We start from the raw sequence: 17,597 nt of genomic DNA, 5'->3' as shown, positions 1-17,597 counted from the left end.
GAAAAGGAAATGGACCTATTGGGTCTAGCGTTGGACTAGCCCTTTCTATGAGTTCCTACTGGCGTTGGACTAGTGGAACGTAACAAGGGACCACAACTAGCGTTGGACTAGTGCGGTGACGGAAAAGGGGGTCACAACTAGCGTTGGACTAGTGTGTGACGTGCATTTATCCATCACATTCATTCATAGCTATGGAAAGCAAGTAGACATGCCAAACATTCATAAACACGTAGCACATAACACTTAGCATGCTCGACTAGATGCAAGAACCTAATAAAGCAAGTAACACGTAACACATAGGCATGCAACCAAGCTAATGAACCTATTACATTCACTAACTAAAACAAAAGGGGAAAGAGGGAGAATGGACCAAATTGCTCGCCAAAGCCCTATCTATTACAAGCCAAGAGGTGTACACATACCCCATTAAAAGAATAACTCAATGAAACAAAAGGTAAATGACATAAGTAAAAGGAATTAAAGAAAAGCTAGGAAAGCAAAGTAGACATGTATTTCTCACGTAGCACGTTGGTTCACATAGGAGACACAAAAGAATAAAAGAAAAGTTATACCTCCTTCGCGATGGTAATCAAATGAAGTAAAAATGGCTTCAAAACAATAAAAAGGTCAAGGTACCACTTTATTTAAGAAAAACTAAAAAGAAATATGCAAAACAAAGCTTACTTGATCATAAAGTCCCTAAAGTCATGACTTAAGCGTAATTGAAACAAAGCACGGTAGTTAATTGAAGCAAACAAGCAATGAAATTGCACAAATTAAAATTACCAAGGACCAAATTGATGAAATTATTCAATTGATTGGGTCCTAATAGCATTAAGGACAAGCCAAGGGGTTGATTTGCAATTTTTATAAATTATTTCTTCATGCAAAGCATGCATACGAAGAAGATTTCTGCATTTTAAAGCCTTCTGCAACTAGAATGCCGGCTGCACTTTCATTTTCAACCATAAATTTCATATTTCAAAAGCACCAAATTTGATCAAGACCTTTCAACCAAACACCCAAAACTAGTCTAAGCCTCATGACATACAAATTCAAGATTCAAACAACCCAAAATATAGCAGGAAACTGATGCAAAATTCTAAAAAAAAAAAAACATGCATTCAGCAGATTCTAGCCACGGCATTTCTTTTCATTTTTATCATGCAAACCAGATTTTGATTCAAACGCGCAGCTTTGATATCTCCAAACCAACATCATAGATTCAGACCAAGCAGCAAATGCCATAGCCACCACCATTCAAACAAATAGCAAACTTAGGCCAAGATCATACAAAATTCTGGAAAACGTGCACAATGGTTCAGCAGTTTCGTAGGTTCATTTTTTTCAGCAAGTGTTCGAACATGATTCAAATGCTTTAGACTCAATCATGCCAACCCATCTTCACCCATCCAATTCCTATCTCCACACAAGATCAACCAGCAAAAGGGACAGCCGAAACTTGGGGAACAAATGTAGGCAAGAAAACTGCCAAGAGAAGGCAGAAGCTTCTTTTTACTGCTGCAAATATGCAGCTTTAACTCACGTGGATTCACACAACAAATGCAACAAGCTCACGGATTCATTAACTCAAAACCAATAAATGTCTCAAAATCGCTTAGTTAGCATAATCTGGACAAAGCTCTTGATTTTACATGTAAGTTACGAATGAACAAATTTCTGCAAACAATCAAGGAACAAACTTCTTCAACCAAACAAGAAGGCTGATGTAAATGCATTTTCCAAATGCAGAATTGAGCCCCAAAACACTGCTTTGTTCAAAAAACAGAAAATGTTAACCAACATCATAAGGTGAAACTAGATAACGAAGCCCGTAGCATATTAGGATGGTGAAAAGTTGGTGAGTGGTTTCGGAAGAGAAACAGTAAAAACAGATTGCAGCAGCCTATGGTCCCTCACACCAATAAACCAGAGAACGACTGAAGGTTTCAAATAAAAAACCAGAACATAAACAAAGGAAAAAGGCAACATTCTATGAACAAACAAAAAGGAAAATGGAGAAACAACCAGAACCAAGCATCCATAAACATTCAGCACCAGTCAAATCTGGAAACGAAACCGGGAGGAAGATCGAAGATTACCTCTTCACTGTGCACAGATTTGAATCGGCAACAAACACCCACAATCGATTGAATAAAGTTCTCTAGGATCGGAAGAGGTGAACTTTCTTGCAGCCTTCGATGAAAATCCGTGGGCTTAGAGTTGTAACCTCTGGGTTTCTGTTCGTACCCTAGCCATCAAAACCTCTGCCTTTGTTTCTCTAGCCGTCAGCTTCCCTCTCTATCTCCCCAGATTTTTACCTTGCTCTTGCTTCATCCCTCAAACTCTCGGTCCTCCCCTTTCTTTTATGCAACCGCCACTTTCTTCCCCAAGAAAACCCCGTAGCATGCTTGCCCTTTCTTCCCTGGCTGCTAACTCCTTTCCCTCCCTTTAATGAAATCCAGTAGCTTTTCCTTTCTTTCTCAAATTTCGGTCGTCACTCCCACTCTCTCTTCATAGCTTTCTCTCTTTTGTTTTTGCCCAAGTTGCGGCTGTCCAAAACCCTCCCCTTCGCAGCCTTCCTATTTTCTTTTTTTATGGCACCCTTCCAACCCTAAACCCCAGCAACTTCTTCTGTAATTGCAGCTAAGGAGCCGCCTCAAAGTTCCCTTGCAAGCTGCATTAGCTTGCATGTCACGTAGCAGGTTTTTTTTTTTTTTTAAACTAAACAAAATTAAAATAATAGGAATAAATAACAAAAACACTTTAATCAACATTGGATGGAAAATAAATGAACTAGAAACCACAAAAAATGCAAATTCCACTTTTCCCTTTTTTTTATTTTCCATTTTCATCATTTTTTTCCTTTTCATTCATTTTTCCTTTTTTTTCTTTTTTCAATAAAATATTGAATTTGAGTCAAAAACAATTAAAGCATGTTCTTTTTGAATTTTCCTCCTTTTTCCCCAAGAAATTCTATGCTAAAACTAAAAACTAAAACTAAAAACTAAAAAGTGAATAAAACTAAAACAACTAAAAACTAACAAGTAAATAAAACTAACACTAAAAAGTAAATAAAATTGCATTAAAAATTTGGAATCTACAACTAAAACAAAAATAAAAAGCATACAAATTATTTCAAAATTTGGTGTCTACAGTTTGCCCCTCTTTGTCTGAGTTTTGAAAAAACTTGAGACAAAGAAGTAGACACCAAATACTTACCTGTGTTATTCGGCTGTGAAAAGGAAATGTTCACTAGTGGGACTGACCCACGGCTAGTGGCAATGAAAATGAAACGCTCACTGGCGGGACTAACCTCACGCTCCAGTGGCAATGAAAATGAAACGTCTTGACAATCGGACAGTGGGATCAAAACCGAGCCTGCCATGATGTGGACGGTCAGCGGGATAGAACCCGGTCCGGCTTGATTTGATTTTTGATTTTTGATTGATGATTTTTCTTTTCTTTTTGCTTTTCTTTTTTTTGACTTTTGAGAATCTTTCCAAAAAATTAATTAATTAATTAATTTTTAAATTTTTTTTTTTGCCCCCAGTGTGATGAATTTTTTGCAAATTGAGCCCATAGTTGATTCTGTATCGCCATGTTGTTGCATCTTTTGATCAAATTTGTTTGCAACATTTTCGATCTTTGTTCACCGGAGGACTCTTTCCGACACCGATTCCAGTGCGAGGTGTGGTTACTTTCATCTGTGCATGCAATTTTTCCTGTGAAAGAGAAAAAACAAAGAAATTGCCACCACCATTTGATCCGTTTTCCTTCGAGAATCGTGTAAACATGAGTTTTTCGATGCCCGTATGAACTTTTGCTGCGGCAGCCGATTGAGTTGGATTTCTCACCCTGAGGCTTTTCCGATTTTCAAACTGACCAGGTATGTGCCTTGCTATATTGTGAAGTCTGTGTAGCTGGCTTGGCTGAATTTCAACTGTTCTCAAAAGATGACTGAATCCAAGCATACTTTTTGCAATAAACCACGGGGATTGTCATTCACCACAATTCAATGATAAATAATGAGGTATGCAAGAAAATTCCCATGTCATGTAAAAATGAATATGCACAAGAATGCACACCTAACCATTTGTGCTTAAATTCTACAAAAAAAATGCCATGAATGCAAGTAATTTGGAAAAAACGAGCTTCCTAAGAATGTATTTACAAAAGAATATTTTTTACAAAATGACACGGCTTTTGGCCAACAGATGTCATATTCAAATCTCTGGATATCTTAGCTCCGGAATTCAATGTTGTCAGAGGTATGACAAAAATGAGAAGAAATCTAAATGGACCAAACCACCAGTTGTTCCTCTTTGTGCTTGCTCATTGCAGAAACCTACCTTGGCGCCCATTCGGGTTTTCACCAAGGTTGACCCCCCACCCTTTTTGTTTGTTTTTCTTTTCTCTTTTTTCCTTTTTTTTTTCTTGAGGTGCCTTTGTGGATTTTTCACCTAATGAAACAATGGAAGAGCTCAACCATAGTCGACTCAGGAATGTAAGTTGAAGATTGCTAGCATCAGTAAAATGCGCTTCCCTTATAGACTTAAACGAAGGCATTATGGACATCACTTGCCAGTTGATTAGCAAAATCCCTAACAGAAATACAGCAAGTGACGAAAGCCAGGACTTTTGGGCTTTTGTAATGAGGTCAGGTGGGGTGTTTTCAAGAAAAGTTGAGGCTTGAAAGCAATTTGTGCTTATGAGAGGTGAAATAACCTGAGATTGCATCATTTTGAAATTATCTCCAATTTTTGAACGAAACCGAGGAAAATTTGCCCCAGCTTGTTTGGATTTTTTTTCTTTGCATTTTCATTGCATATTTCTCACTTTTGCATTTTTCTTCAAAACTAAATTTGCCCCAGTGTGGGGTTCCTTCTTTTCCATTTTTCCTTTTTTCTTTTTTTCAAAAATAAATTTGCCCCAGTGTAGGGCTTTCCCCTTTTAATCATCTCTTTTCAAAATGAATTTGCCCCAGTGTGGGGTTTGCAATCTTCAGGGGCTGCCAAACGAAAAAATTATTGTTCTGATAGCTCAAAAGGGACGACTAGGGATGAAATGTTTTGATTGGAAAGGAAGATGGCCTGACTTTTGCCTCGTCTCTTGCATGACTTCCTAGAAGGAATTTGCATAATCAAAATAAAAAATTTCTTACACATGTCTGAGTTGACAGGTTGAGAGAATGTCTATCCATGAATGCCCCGCCAGGTAATACCTTTTGAACACCCAATGAACTTTGCCAATTTGAAGCAAACTTGCCTTCGACTTCATCTTTCATTACTTTAGCACTTTGTTCCCTTCTTCAGAAGATCGGTGGCGGCCCCTTTTATTATGAACACAGGCCATGCATTTTGACAAAATTGGTCATGGTACATAGCATTCAACTGCTTTTCATTAATCAGAAACAATTGTTGATGATACTGCTCTAACCAATCAACTTTCAGCCTGGCTGGAAAGGGATTTTCTCAAATGAAAGGATTTCTCACATGAAGGGATTTTTAATGAATGGATTTTTCAATGGTTTTCTCAATGAAAGCTTGCCTTGAGGAAGGGATTTTTAAACGAATGGATTTTTAATGAAAGGATTTTCAATGAAGGAATTTTTAATGAAGAGATTCATCAAATTCCAGAACAGTGATATTCAAAGAGTCAAATAACTTCACCTTTGGCCATCTCAAAGAATCAACAAAAATCAGAACAATCATCAAATAAATAAATAATTAAATTGCACTATAAATCAAAGCAGAAACAAAACAAAACTCGATTGCAAAAACACTTTCATTAAGCTATTCACATATGCAAGAAAAAGTTTTCGTGAATTTTAGTAAATGACAAACCATAGATTTATCAAAATTCCTTTCGAGAGGGAGGATAATCAGCCATCCAAATTGTGCAGAGCTCCTTCAGGATTTTCAAATTTTGTCATTGGAGGTGGATGCCTCAAAGGTGTCCTTGTGTCTGGGAAAGGGGTTTGTACTTATACTTGGTCCTTGTTCTTCTCTCCCTCTCAAAATTATGTCTCCGGCCTCAATCATGTCCTGAATTTTGTGTTTGAGTACCCAACAATTGGCAGTAGAATGTCCCGGAGCTCCAGAATGATAGGCGCAAAAAGATTGAGGATTATAACCAGGGGGAACTCCTTTAGCATAGACTTTAGGAGGTATTGTACCAATTTTCCCTGCGGCCTTGAGTTGCTCATATAGTTGATCTAAGGGCCGACCTAAATTGGTAAAAGTTCTATATCGGGCTGGGTCTTGGGTGCCAGCGGTCTGTTGATAGTTGTAGTTATGGTTGACGGGTAATGTGGGTCTTGGATGATAAGGAGAGCGAGGTCTAGTTTGAAAGCTATGTGGAGAAATATGAAATGGTGTCATAGGTGTGTTTGGGTAATTTGGTCGAGGTCGAGGGTGGTTACCAGTGGTATGGTGCACAGGTTGAAAGTGTGATTGGTACGGGTAACGGGGTGAATAGGTGGAGTTCTGTCGGTATCTCGGTTGGGGAGCAGGGCCTCGATTCGAGACAAATGAAGCCTCATCTTCTCTCTTTTTGAATGGGGATTTCTTGTTACCGCTGCCTTGATTTTGCATCGCTTCCAATTGCGATTTCAGAGCCGACACGTTAATAATCTTTCCTGCCCTTATAAACTCATCATATTCTTCTAATTTATTAACGATCTCGGCAAATGAACACCCAGTCATTCGAAAAATTTCTTCAAAGTATGGCGGATCATGTGCCTTAATGAAGATGCGTATGATTTCATCCTCAGTCATTGGTGGCTCGACTTTTGCGGCTATTGTCCTCCATCTCTTAGCATAGGTCTTGTGATCCTCAGAGGGTTTTCTTTTTGTTCCTTCCAGTGTAGTCCGTGTTGGAGCTAGCTCACAATTATACTCGTATTGCCTTACAAAAGCGTTGGACAAGTCAAGCCAGGTCTTCGCTTCTTCGGGTTTCAGCTTGGAATACCAGTCGAGTGCATCCCCCTCCAGACTTTCTGGGAATAGCCTCAAAGGCAGATTTTCATCATCTGTTGGCCTACCCAACTTGTTGGCGAACAATCGGAGATGCGTCTTGGGATTGCCTGTCCCATTATACTTGTTAAACTTCGGAGTTTTGAATCCCTCAGGTAATTGTACATTTGGAAAGAGACAAAGCTCGTCATAGTCCAGCACTCCTTGCTTGTTTAAACCCTGACTTTTCCTTATAAATTCATCAAAACGGTCAAGGCGTTTGAGCAGCTTTATATCAACGGGAGCGGAAGATTCCCCCATTTCTGGCTTGGTTTGAGCAGTATGGTCTGGTAGAAATGGCTCAGCAGCAGTGTGATAAAAAGTATGTGGCTTAGGGGGTATATTCGAAGTGATTTGGGGTTGTGGGCCTTGCATGTAAGTAGGGAAAAATGAAAGATCAGGAGGGTAAGTGTATGGCAAATGTATGGTAGGATATGTGAAAGTTCCTTCAGGTGGAATAGGGAAAGATGGAGTAACAGTGACTTGAGTTAAAGGGATGACAAATGGCTCTTGCTCAGCCTGCTTGACGGGTATAGGTTCGGGTTGAACTCCACTGCTGATTAGCTCATCAATCAACTTCCTTTGGGCCGTCATTTCAGATGCCATCTCACCAAACTTAGCAAGCATCTCAGTCAACTGAACCCCCAAACTTGCGGTCTCGGGTTGAGCAGTAATAGCAGACCTATCTGATTGTTCCGGTTGTGAACTCATGTTTACACGACTCCTATGAGCTTGGCTACGGGATCGTGTTATGATGGGACTTCGACGAGAAGCTATGTTTAAAAATTACCTGAGAATTTCGAAAGGAATTGCCTTTAGATTTAACCCTTGCCTAGTTATTACAATAAAAATAAAGAAAAGAAAAAGAAAAAGGCAAGAGTTAGTAGATATCCAGGAAATTCGGATGCATTTCCTACGAGGGAACCCTTTTTGTGCCAAGGGTAGGTCTAGCATGAAAATGCAATCCTCTGAGGCAGGCACTATACCGTACCTGATAGATCTGATCAACTCATTGAGTGAAAAATAATTTTGAAAAATTTAATCAATTGGAGAGACGAGAGACATTTATCAAAATGAGGTCAACGTCCGAATGGATTGATCACTTTTGATCGGTACAAGATTTTGCAAAAACGCACGGGTTTGACCTTGACGAACTTCCTATCGAGGAAATTGGAATTTGTTTTGACAACTTTTCTCAGTGAAGCACGGGTCAAAACTCCAACTGATCAAATGGCTGGATGCAATGGATGTTTTCCTCAAAATCGACTAGGTTTTCCATTTTGAAATTCGACATTGAAATCCTAATTGGTCAAATAGGTTGAATAAAATTGACCATTTATTTAAAATCGATCGGATTACCCTAAAAGGGAAACGGGTCAAATGAATTGAATGAAATTTAATTTATCAAAAATTAATCAGATCACCCTAAAAAGGGTAAATTGATCAAATAGATTGAACGAAACTTGATTTATTTCAAAATCGGCTCGGTTGCCCTAAAAATGGGTAAATTTGCCAAATGAATGAAATTGAATTCAAAAATCAACCCGATGACCCTAAAAAGGGTAAATTGGCCAAATGAATGAAAGAGAGATTGATGATTTATGCAAAAATCGACCAAATCACCCTAAAAGGGTAAATTGGTCAAATGAATTGAATGAAATTCAAAAATCGACCGGATGACCCTAAAAAGGGTAAATTGGTCAAATGAATGGTTTATTCAAAATTGATTATGAATTGACAAAATGGATCGATTGAATCGTCCGGCCATTGGTGGCTTCAAAAAAAATTAGTCTATGAGCCTTCTAAAATCACGATTTGGCCTCAATTTATCGTCTCAACAATGAGGAATCATTTGTGAATTTTCTTCAAATTAATGTCCTTTTACGCAAGGGAATTTTACCAATTAGGTTTAAAAATGGCCAAAAAGTGATTATCAGACGCTCATATTCTAACGTGCAAAAGTTGCTTTATTCTCTTCAAAAAGATCGAATCCTTACCTTACCTTGTGCACTACCCCTTCGGATGGTATGAGAAAGGTAAACGTGCAAGTCTCATTGGATTAAGTATCCGAGACACAAGGTGGCTTATTCCTAACACGGGATCCCCTAAATGGCATTCCCTTTCTAGGGTTATGCATGATGCCATTTATTAAAGCGATGTAAATATGCATTTCGAAATGAAACGTGACCTAAGGAACCCTTTATTTGCCAAGGTAGGCCTAAAATGGTATGGCATTATTAATTTATGAACAAAATGTACCACAATTTTCAAGCGTGCAATAGCCTATCTACAAGGGTAGGTCCTAAAAGGAGGTCATGCCAGACCTCTTATTTCCTAACGTTTGTGAATGCAAAAGATAAGAAACAAGGAAACGTTAGTTCAACACATAATCACATAACACGTTGGACAATTAGATGATACAAAAGCAACAAAGAAATAAGGAAAGAGGGTGGGATCCCTCCCCTCGTGCATGGTGTCCCTAATAGGGTAAGGTCGACTCTACCCTAGGCAATTCTAAAATGGATGCATGAGGTTGGGGTTCACTAATGCATCTAGACTCGACAAGCTCGGGTCCCCAAGCTTTCAGACTTGGAAACCAAGGGTCATCACTCCCAAGGTTCCTTGTCGGTGGCTCGAGCGATTCCCCAGACGTTGCTACGCACACGTCGTGTTACGGCTACCCGTCTGGGCGAATCTAAAAAAAATCCTCAACCTTCGACTAAAAACTAATAGGTCATCAACCTAAAGTTTAAAGCGGAAGATCGAGTGACCCCTCGGATCATGCTACGCACACGTCGTGATACGATCACATGTCCAAGTGGTCGCCTAAAATCCTAATAGGGTGGAGTGGCGTGACAAGCCACTAAAAGAAAAATAAATGAGGGGTAAAAATAATTAAAGCGTATGCGCGTATGCTAGTGCTCGTTTGGAGGGGAGGGATCAAGAACCAACGCGAGGCTCTAGGGTGATGTCCCCCACCCAAATGCAATGCAAGCGCGAGATAAACAAGTAAACATACATCCAATCAACCAATCATTCATTCGTGAGCGAGGGAGTAGTTTGAGACGCGTGAAATGCAAAATCCTAAAAAAGGAAAAAATGCAACCCTAAAACACCCAAATGTGATATATGAAAAGGTTAAAAGAAGAAAAAGGTTGATTAAATCAAATTTGCTCGGACTCTCGAATGTCCCCAGTGGAGTCGCCAACTGTCGCGCCCCATTTTTTGATAAATAAATAAATGGTTTAAAAAATGTTTTTTTTATTCAATTTGTGATTGGAAAATGAATTGTGATTTAAAAGAAAAATGGGTCTAAATGGGGGTTTGAGAATGCGACGATTTGACCCAAAATTATAGTTTAAAAAGGGTTTTTGAAATAAAAATCGGAGTCGCCACTTGGTAATGAGTTAAGGTGTACCAAGTCACCTAAAAATGAATTTTTTAAGAAAAATGAGAAAAAATTAGTAAGAAACCCCTTTTAAACGACTCCTAGTCCACGTAAACCAAGGAAAAAGGTTCAGGAGTCACATTTGACAAAGGGGAAGGCAAGGATACAATCCAAGGCACCCCTTTGACCTAGCCAAGGCTAGTTGGGTGATTTAATCAAAGATTTTCTTGTTTTAACCAAAGAATTTATTACATTTGGATGTGCTACATGAAATGCAAAACCCTAGATTCTAAGATGTCTCTTGTAAGGTTTTTGGTCCCAACCACATGAATTGTGGCGGCCAATGAAAGAAAACCTTATAGAGGTCGATTAATGTAAATGATGATTCAAGTGCAAGTGTGCAAGTGTATAAAAAGGTGCATGTGTGCAATTGTATGGAAATCCAAGTGTTTGTGTGCAAGTGTATGAAATATAGTGATAAGTGTATATAGATCGTAATTAAGTGCAATTTTGTGAAGTAGAAACCAAAATTGAACAATAAGGAAAGGAAAAGTAATGAGGAAATGTGAATTGAAAAAGTGAGTAAGTGAAAAATTGAGAATGAATGAACCTAAAGGAATGCATCAGGTCGGGTATGGGAATGACTCCTAACTTTTCGACTTCAATTTTCCCTTTGATTAGAAGGCAAAACTAGCGTGCTAAGGCTATCGAGTAGCCACACTCGCTCGTTTCCCTTATCGGAGGGGACACTTCAAGCAAATGTACCCTAACTAGCATGAAATGCAAGACCTAAAGTGAAGGGGAAAGGTTTAGAGGAGCGTGCCAAATGGTAAAACTAAGGAAAATTGCATGATATGTAGTGAACATGCAAACTATGCACGAATGAAAAGGAAATGGACCTATTGGGTCTAGCGTTGGACTAGCCCTTTCTATGAGTTCCTACTGGCGTTGGACTAGTGGAACGTAACAAGGGACCACAACTAGCGTTGGACTAGTGCGGTGACGGAAAAGGGGGTCACAACTAGCGTTGGACTAGTGTGTGACGTGCATTTATCCATCACATTCATTCATAGCTATGGAAAGCAAGTAGACATGCCAAACATTCATAAACACGTAGCACATAACACTTAGCATGCTCGACTAGATGCAAGAACCTAATAAAGCAAGTAACACGTAACACATAGGCATGCAACCAAGCTAATGAACCTATTACATTCACTAACTAAAACAAAAGGGGAAAGAGGGAGAATGGACCAAATTGCTCGCCAAAGCCCTATCTATTACAAGCCAAGAGGTGTACACATACCCCATTAAAAGAATAACTCAATGAAACAAAAGGTAAATGACATAAGTAAAAGGAATTAAAGAAAAGCTAGGAAAGCAAAGTAGACATGTATTTCTCACGTAGCACGTTGGTTCACATAGGAGACACAAAAGAATAAAAGAAAAGTTATACCTCCTTCGCGATGGTAATCAAATGAAGTAAAAATGGCTTCAAAACAATAAAAAGGTCAAGGTACCACTTTATTTAAGAAAAACTAAAAAGAAATATGCAAAACAAATCTTACTTGATCATAAAGTCCCTAAAGTCATGACTTAAGCGTAATTGAAACAAAGCACGGTAGTTAATTGAAGCAAACAAGCAATGAAATTGCACAAATTAAAATTACCAAGGACCAAATTGATGAAATTATTCAATTGATTGGGTCCTAATAGCATTAAGGACAAGCCAAGGGGTTGATTTGCAATTTTTATAAATTATTTCTTCATGCAAAGCATGCATACGAAGAAGATTTCTGCATTTTAAAGCCTTCTGCAACTAGAATGCCGGCTGCACTTTCATTTTCAACCATAAATTTCATATTTCAAAAGCACCAAATTTGATCAAGACCTTTCAACCAAACACCCAAAACTAGTCTAAGCCTCATGACATACAAATTCAAGATTCAAACAACCCAAAATATAGCAGGAAACTGATGCAAAATTCTAAAAAAAAAAAAACATGCATTCAGCAGATTCTAGCCACGGCATTTCTTTTCATTTTTATCATGCAAACCAGATTTTGATTCAAACGCGCAGCTTTGATATCTCCAAACCAACATCATAGATTCAGACCAAGCAGCAAATGCCATAGCCACCACCATTCAAACAAATAGCAAACTTAGGCCAAGATCATACAAAATTCTGGAAAACGTGCACAATGGTTCAGCAGTTTCGTAGGTTCATTTTTTTCAGCAAGTGTTCGAACATGATTCAAATGCTTTAGACTCAATCATGCCAACCCATCTTCACCCATCCAATTCCTATCTCCACACAAGATCAACCAGCAAAAGGGACAGCCGAAACTTGGGGAACAAATGTAGGCAAGAAAACTGCCAAGAGAAGGCAGAAGCTTCTTTTTACTGCTGCAAATATGCAGCTTTAACTCACGTGGATTCACACAACAAATGCAACAAGCTCACGGATTCATTAACTCAAAACCAATAAATGTCTCAAAATCGCTTAGTTAGCATAATCTGGACAAAGCTCTTGATTTTACATGTAAGTTACGAATGAACAAATTTCTGCAAACAATCAAGGAACAAACTTCTTCAACCAAACAAGAAGGCTGATGTAAATGCATTTTCCAAATGCAGAATTGAGCCCCAAAACACTGCTTTGTTCAAAAAACAGAAAATGTTAACCAACATCATAAGGTGAAACTAGATAACGAAGCCCGTAGCATATTAGGATGGTGAAAAGTTGGTGAGTGGTTTCGGAAGAGAAACAGTAAAAACAGATTGCAGCAGCCTATGGTCCCTCACACCAATAAACCAGAGAACGACTGAAGGTTTCAAATAAAAAACCAGAACATAAACAAAGGAAAAAGGCAACATTCTATGAACAAACAAAAAGGAAAATGGAGAAACAACCAGAACCAAGCATCCATAAACATTCAGCACCAGTCAAATCTGGAAACGAAACCGGGAGGAAGATCGAAGATTACCTCTTCACTGTGCACAGATTTGAATCGACAACAAACACCCACAATCGATTGAATAAAGTTCTCTAGGATCGAAGAGGTGAACTTTCTTGCAGCCTTCGATGAAAATCCGTGGGCTTAGAGTTGTAACCTCTGGGTTTCTGTTCGTACCCTAGCCATCAAAACCTCTGCCTTTGTTTCTCTAGCCGTCAGCTTCCCTCTCTATCTCCCCAGATTTTTACCTTGCTCTTGCTTCATCCCTCAAACTCTCGGTCCTCCCCTTTCTTTTATGCAACCGCCACTTTCTTCCCCAAGAAAACCCTGTAGCATGCTTGCCCTTTCTTCCCTGGCTGCTAACTCCTTTCCCTCCCTTTAATGAAATCCAGTAGCTTTTCCTTTCTTTCTCAAATTTCGGTCGTCACTCCCACTCTCTCTTCATAGCTTTCTCTCTTTTGTTTTTGCCCAAGTTGCGGCTGTCAAAAACCCTCCCCTTCGCAGCCTTTCTATTTTCTTTTTATATGGCACCCTTCCAACCCTAAACCCCAGCAACTTCTTCTGTAATTGCAGCTAAGGAGCCGCCTCAAAGTTCCCTTGCAAGCTGCATTAGCTTGCATGTCGCGTAGCAGGTTTTTTTTTTTTTTTTTTTTAAACTAAACAAAATTAAAATAATAGGAATAAATAACAAAAACACTTTAATCAACATTGGATGGAAAATAAATGAACTAGAAACCACAAAAAATGCAAATTCCACTTTTCCCTTTTTTTTATTTTCCATTTTCATCATTTTTTTCCTTTTCATTCATTTTTCTTTTTTTTTCTTTTTTCAATAAAATATTGAATTTGAGTCAAAAACAATTAAAGCATGTTCTTTTTGAATTTTCATCCTTTTTCCCCAAGAAATTCTATGCTAAAACTAAAAACTAAAACTAAAAACTAAAAAGTGAATAAAACTAAAAACTAAAAAGTGAATAAAACTAAAACAACTAAAAACTAACACTAAAAAGTAAATAAAATTGCATTAAAAATTTGGAATCTACAACTAAAACAAAAATAAAAAGCATACAAATTATTTCAAAATTTGGTGTCTACAAACTCTATAACTCTGTTTGCACATGGTGTAAATCACTTTAGACAACGTGTAATTTTAGTACAAAATTACACTTGGGTTCCACACATATTGTTACAAAATGAGGTACAAGATGATATCTGAACCGAACAAATGTTTTTGGCCGAATATTAGCTGTGAACAGCTGGCAAACATGTCGTTTGATGTCTGAGCTGCTTTTGTGTAAGATCCCAGTCAACATGTTACTTAATTCATACTTGCTAATTTCTGATAAGCATCTTTGCTAGTTTATATCGTCGAACAAAATGCACTTTTCATCCCTAATGTTTAAGGAGTTAACCAATTTCATCCCTAAAGTTTCATGCAAAACACATTTTATTCTTGTAATTTTATAATTTTGAAAAATTTCATCCTTCAATTTTTACGCAAACACCAGGTTTATAAGAGTTGTTCCTAAATTTGGCTAATTGAGGACAATTGGTGGATTGTCAAATAATTTGAATGGGATAGCGTCACTTGATCACAACATGCCCATTAGTAAAAAAATTTGGATTAACCAAAGGACTCAAAAATCTTTTTTTAATTCAAAAAAAATTCACTTGCTCATTTTTGTACAGGTTATTTCACGATAAAAGCTGCAAAATTTGTGTTATTGTCTGTAACTGATTACCCACGCGACGTAACACTTATGAACAGTGGCAGTACTACAAATTTCACGCTTTGTACCTAAATATTCTGAATTGACAATTCAGGCGCAGCAGGGTTGTAGCTGTGCAAGTGGTAACCAAACAAGGTTTTATACCTAAAAACAATATTATTGTTGATCTCGTCAAGTCACAGGGTCAATGTTGATAATGCACCTTTGTGTCAAAAACAATAACACCGCAAACGCCAATTTTTGTACTATAACATAAAAAGAAATAATACACTATTATTCCTGTTGAGGAGGTACAAATCGCTCACAGAGATAGTAAATTTGGGTCATAAACTTAGCAAGGCCATAGAGTGTTACACATCTGACTTGGGCCAAAAAATGTTGCCGAAGGTTTCTAACTTACGTGTAGACTGTAACTGTGTATGCACATAGTGAAACGTAAGGTCACTGATGTGTAACCCTGTATGCATGTGACCCTTAATGTTGGTGTACAGGTCATTCCATGATAAAAGCTGCAAAATTTGTTTTATTGTTTGGAATGAATTGACATAGTTCAGGCGCTGCTTGTGCCATCAACAGCTTCCACTACCGTGAAGAAATTGTTGGCCTAAAATGCATTGGCCCCTGATATTTTAGCATATTGTGAGGGTCTTGCAGCCTATAAAAGGGCGCAGTTGCAGTTTTATATCCCACAACAACTTTACTTTGATCGTCCCCCTTTCATTATTGTTTACACTTTTCATCATTCTATTTCACTTCACATTTCCCATTTCATACTACTGAATGGTGGCAATGGATCCGAATATTAAATATATTATTACCGGTCTTCTACCTCCCTCCAACTTCACTTCCAGTGTCATGAATAGAGTGCATCCCACGGAAACCAAGTTCTTGGAAGCCAAAAAAAAATAAATGGGTTGCATGATGGTCGAGAAGATCTCGCTGATTTAATGAGATGTTCGAGAAGGCCTCGCTACATCAGTTGTTTTGGGGTTCGGAACGATTATCTCTATATTCTCAATAGACACTTAATAAAGTGTTTAAGAAATTTAATGTGTCGGGGGAAGGATTTATTGTTTGTGCCGAGGGCAATGGCACAGACAAGAGAAGAGGAAAGGTTCATCGGATATTAACTAGTTGTAACATCTAGGAATTTGTAGTTGTAATATCACTAGTTTTAACTACAGAAGACGAAAAGCTGCCGATTGCAAATTCAGTAGTTGTAATGAATTGTAAGATACACCTAACCGGTTGTAACTCAATATGTACATGTCGTAATGACAATTTGCTGCATTGTAAATATTAGTTACCCCGCTTTCAAATTAGTTGTCCCAACGAAGTATCATCTTCATCTGCCAAACCGTTACTTATTATGTGATCGTGTGAAGCCAAACCGAGCTGCCAGTTGTAACTTCATTTCCGTTCTAAAGGAGTAATACCTATTGAAGTGCCTGAAAATTTATCTGTAATACTCATCGTTAATACCATTTTGTAAACTAATTGTCTAAGTTTTAACATACAGGAGCATGATAAGGTGCCTGTACAAGCACATCAATAAGTTGTAACAGTTTATTAAAAGGTTGTGACGTACATATGCGGCATTTCCTGATATTTTCGACAAGGCTGCATTTAGTGATCTTGTTCGTCCAAATACACCGCGAATCTGGTGCTAGATATCGAATGTCCGAAAATTCTAGTGCTACACATCGTAAATCTATTACTAGACACCTAATGTCTGAAGTAATTTTAGAGTTACAGTCAACAAGCACTAATTAATTGTCTAATTGTGGATTAAAACAAGCTTACAATACGGAACCAAGGGTATAGAGTGTTACACATATGAATCTTGGCCAAGAAACTGTTGTTTTGGGGTTTCTTACTTACGTGTACAGAGTGTAATTGTGTATGCACATTGTGAAACATAAAAGTCACTGATGTGTAACTCTGTATCTACATGACCCTTAATGTTGGTGTACAGGTCATTTCATGATAAAAGCTGTCAAATTCATTTTATTGTCCAAAATGAATCATGACATAGTTCACCAGCTGCATGTGACTCTACAGCTTCCACTGTCGTGACGAAATTGTTGGTCTGAAATACGTTGGCCCCTGATATTTTAGAACATTGGGAGGGTCCTGCGGACTATTAAAGGGCGCGGTTGTAGTTTTATATCCCACAACAACAAAAGTTTGTTCGTCCCCCTTTCAGAGTTATTTACACTTTCCATTATATTCGGCTTCACACTTCCCATTTCATACTATTGAACGGTAGCAATGAACCCGAATACAAAATTTATTATTAGTAGTCTTCCACCCCCTCAAAGTTGGTGTACAGGACCAGAACATGATAAAAGCTGCAAAATTTATTTTATTGTCTGAATTGATTTGAAATAGTTCACTAGCAGCATGTGACCCATCATGATGCTTCCACATTTGGGACAACATTGATGTCCTGTAAACGATTAGAAACAGCACGTAACACGTATATTCACTGTCGGTACTACAAATCT

This window comes from Coffea arabica, chromosome 4c, assembly GCF_036785885.1.
Source record: "Coffea arabica cultivar ET-39 chromosome 4c, Coffea Arabica ET-39 HiFi, whole genome shotgun sequence".
Lineage (NCBI taxonomy): Eukaryota > Viridiplantae > Streptophyta > Magnoliopsida > Gentianales > Rubiaceae > Coffea > Coffea arabica.
This window is presented reverse-complemented; position numbering follows the sequence as displayed.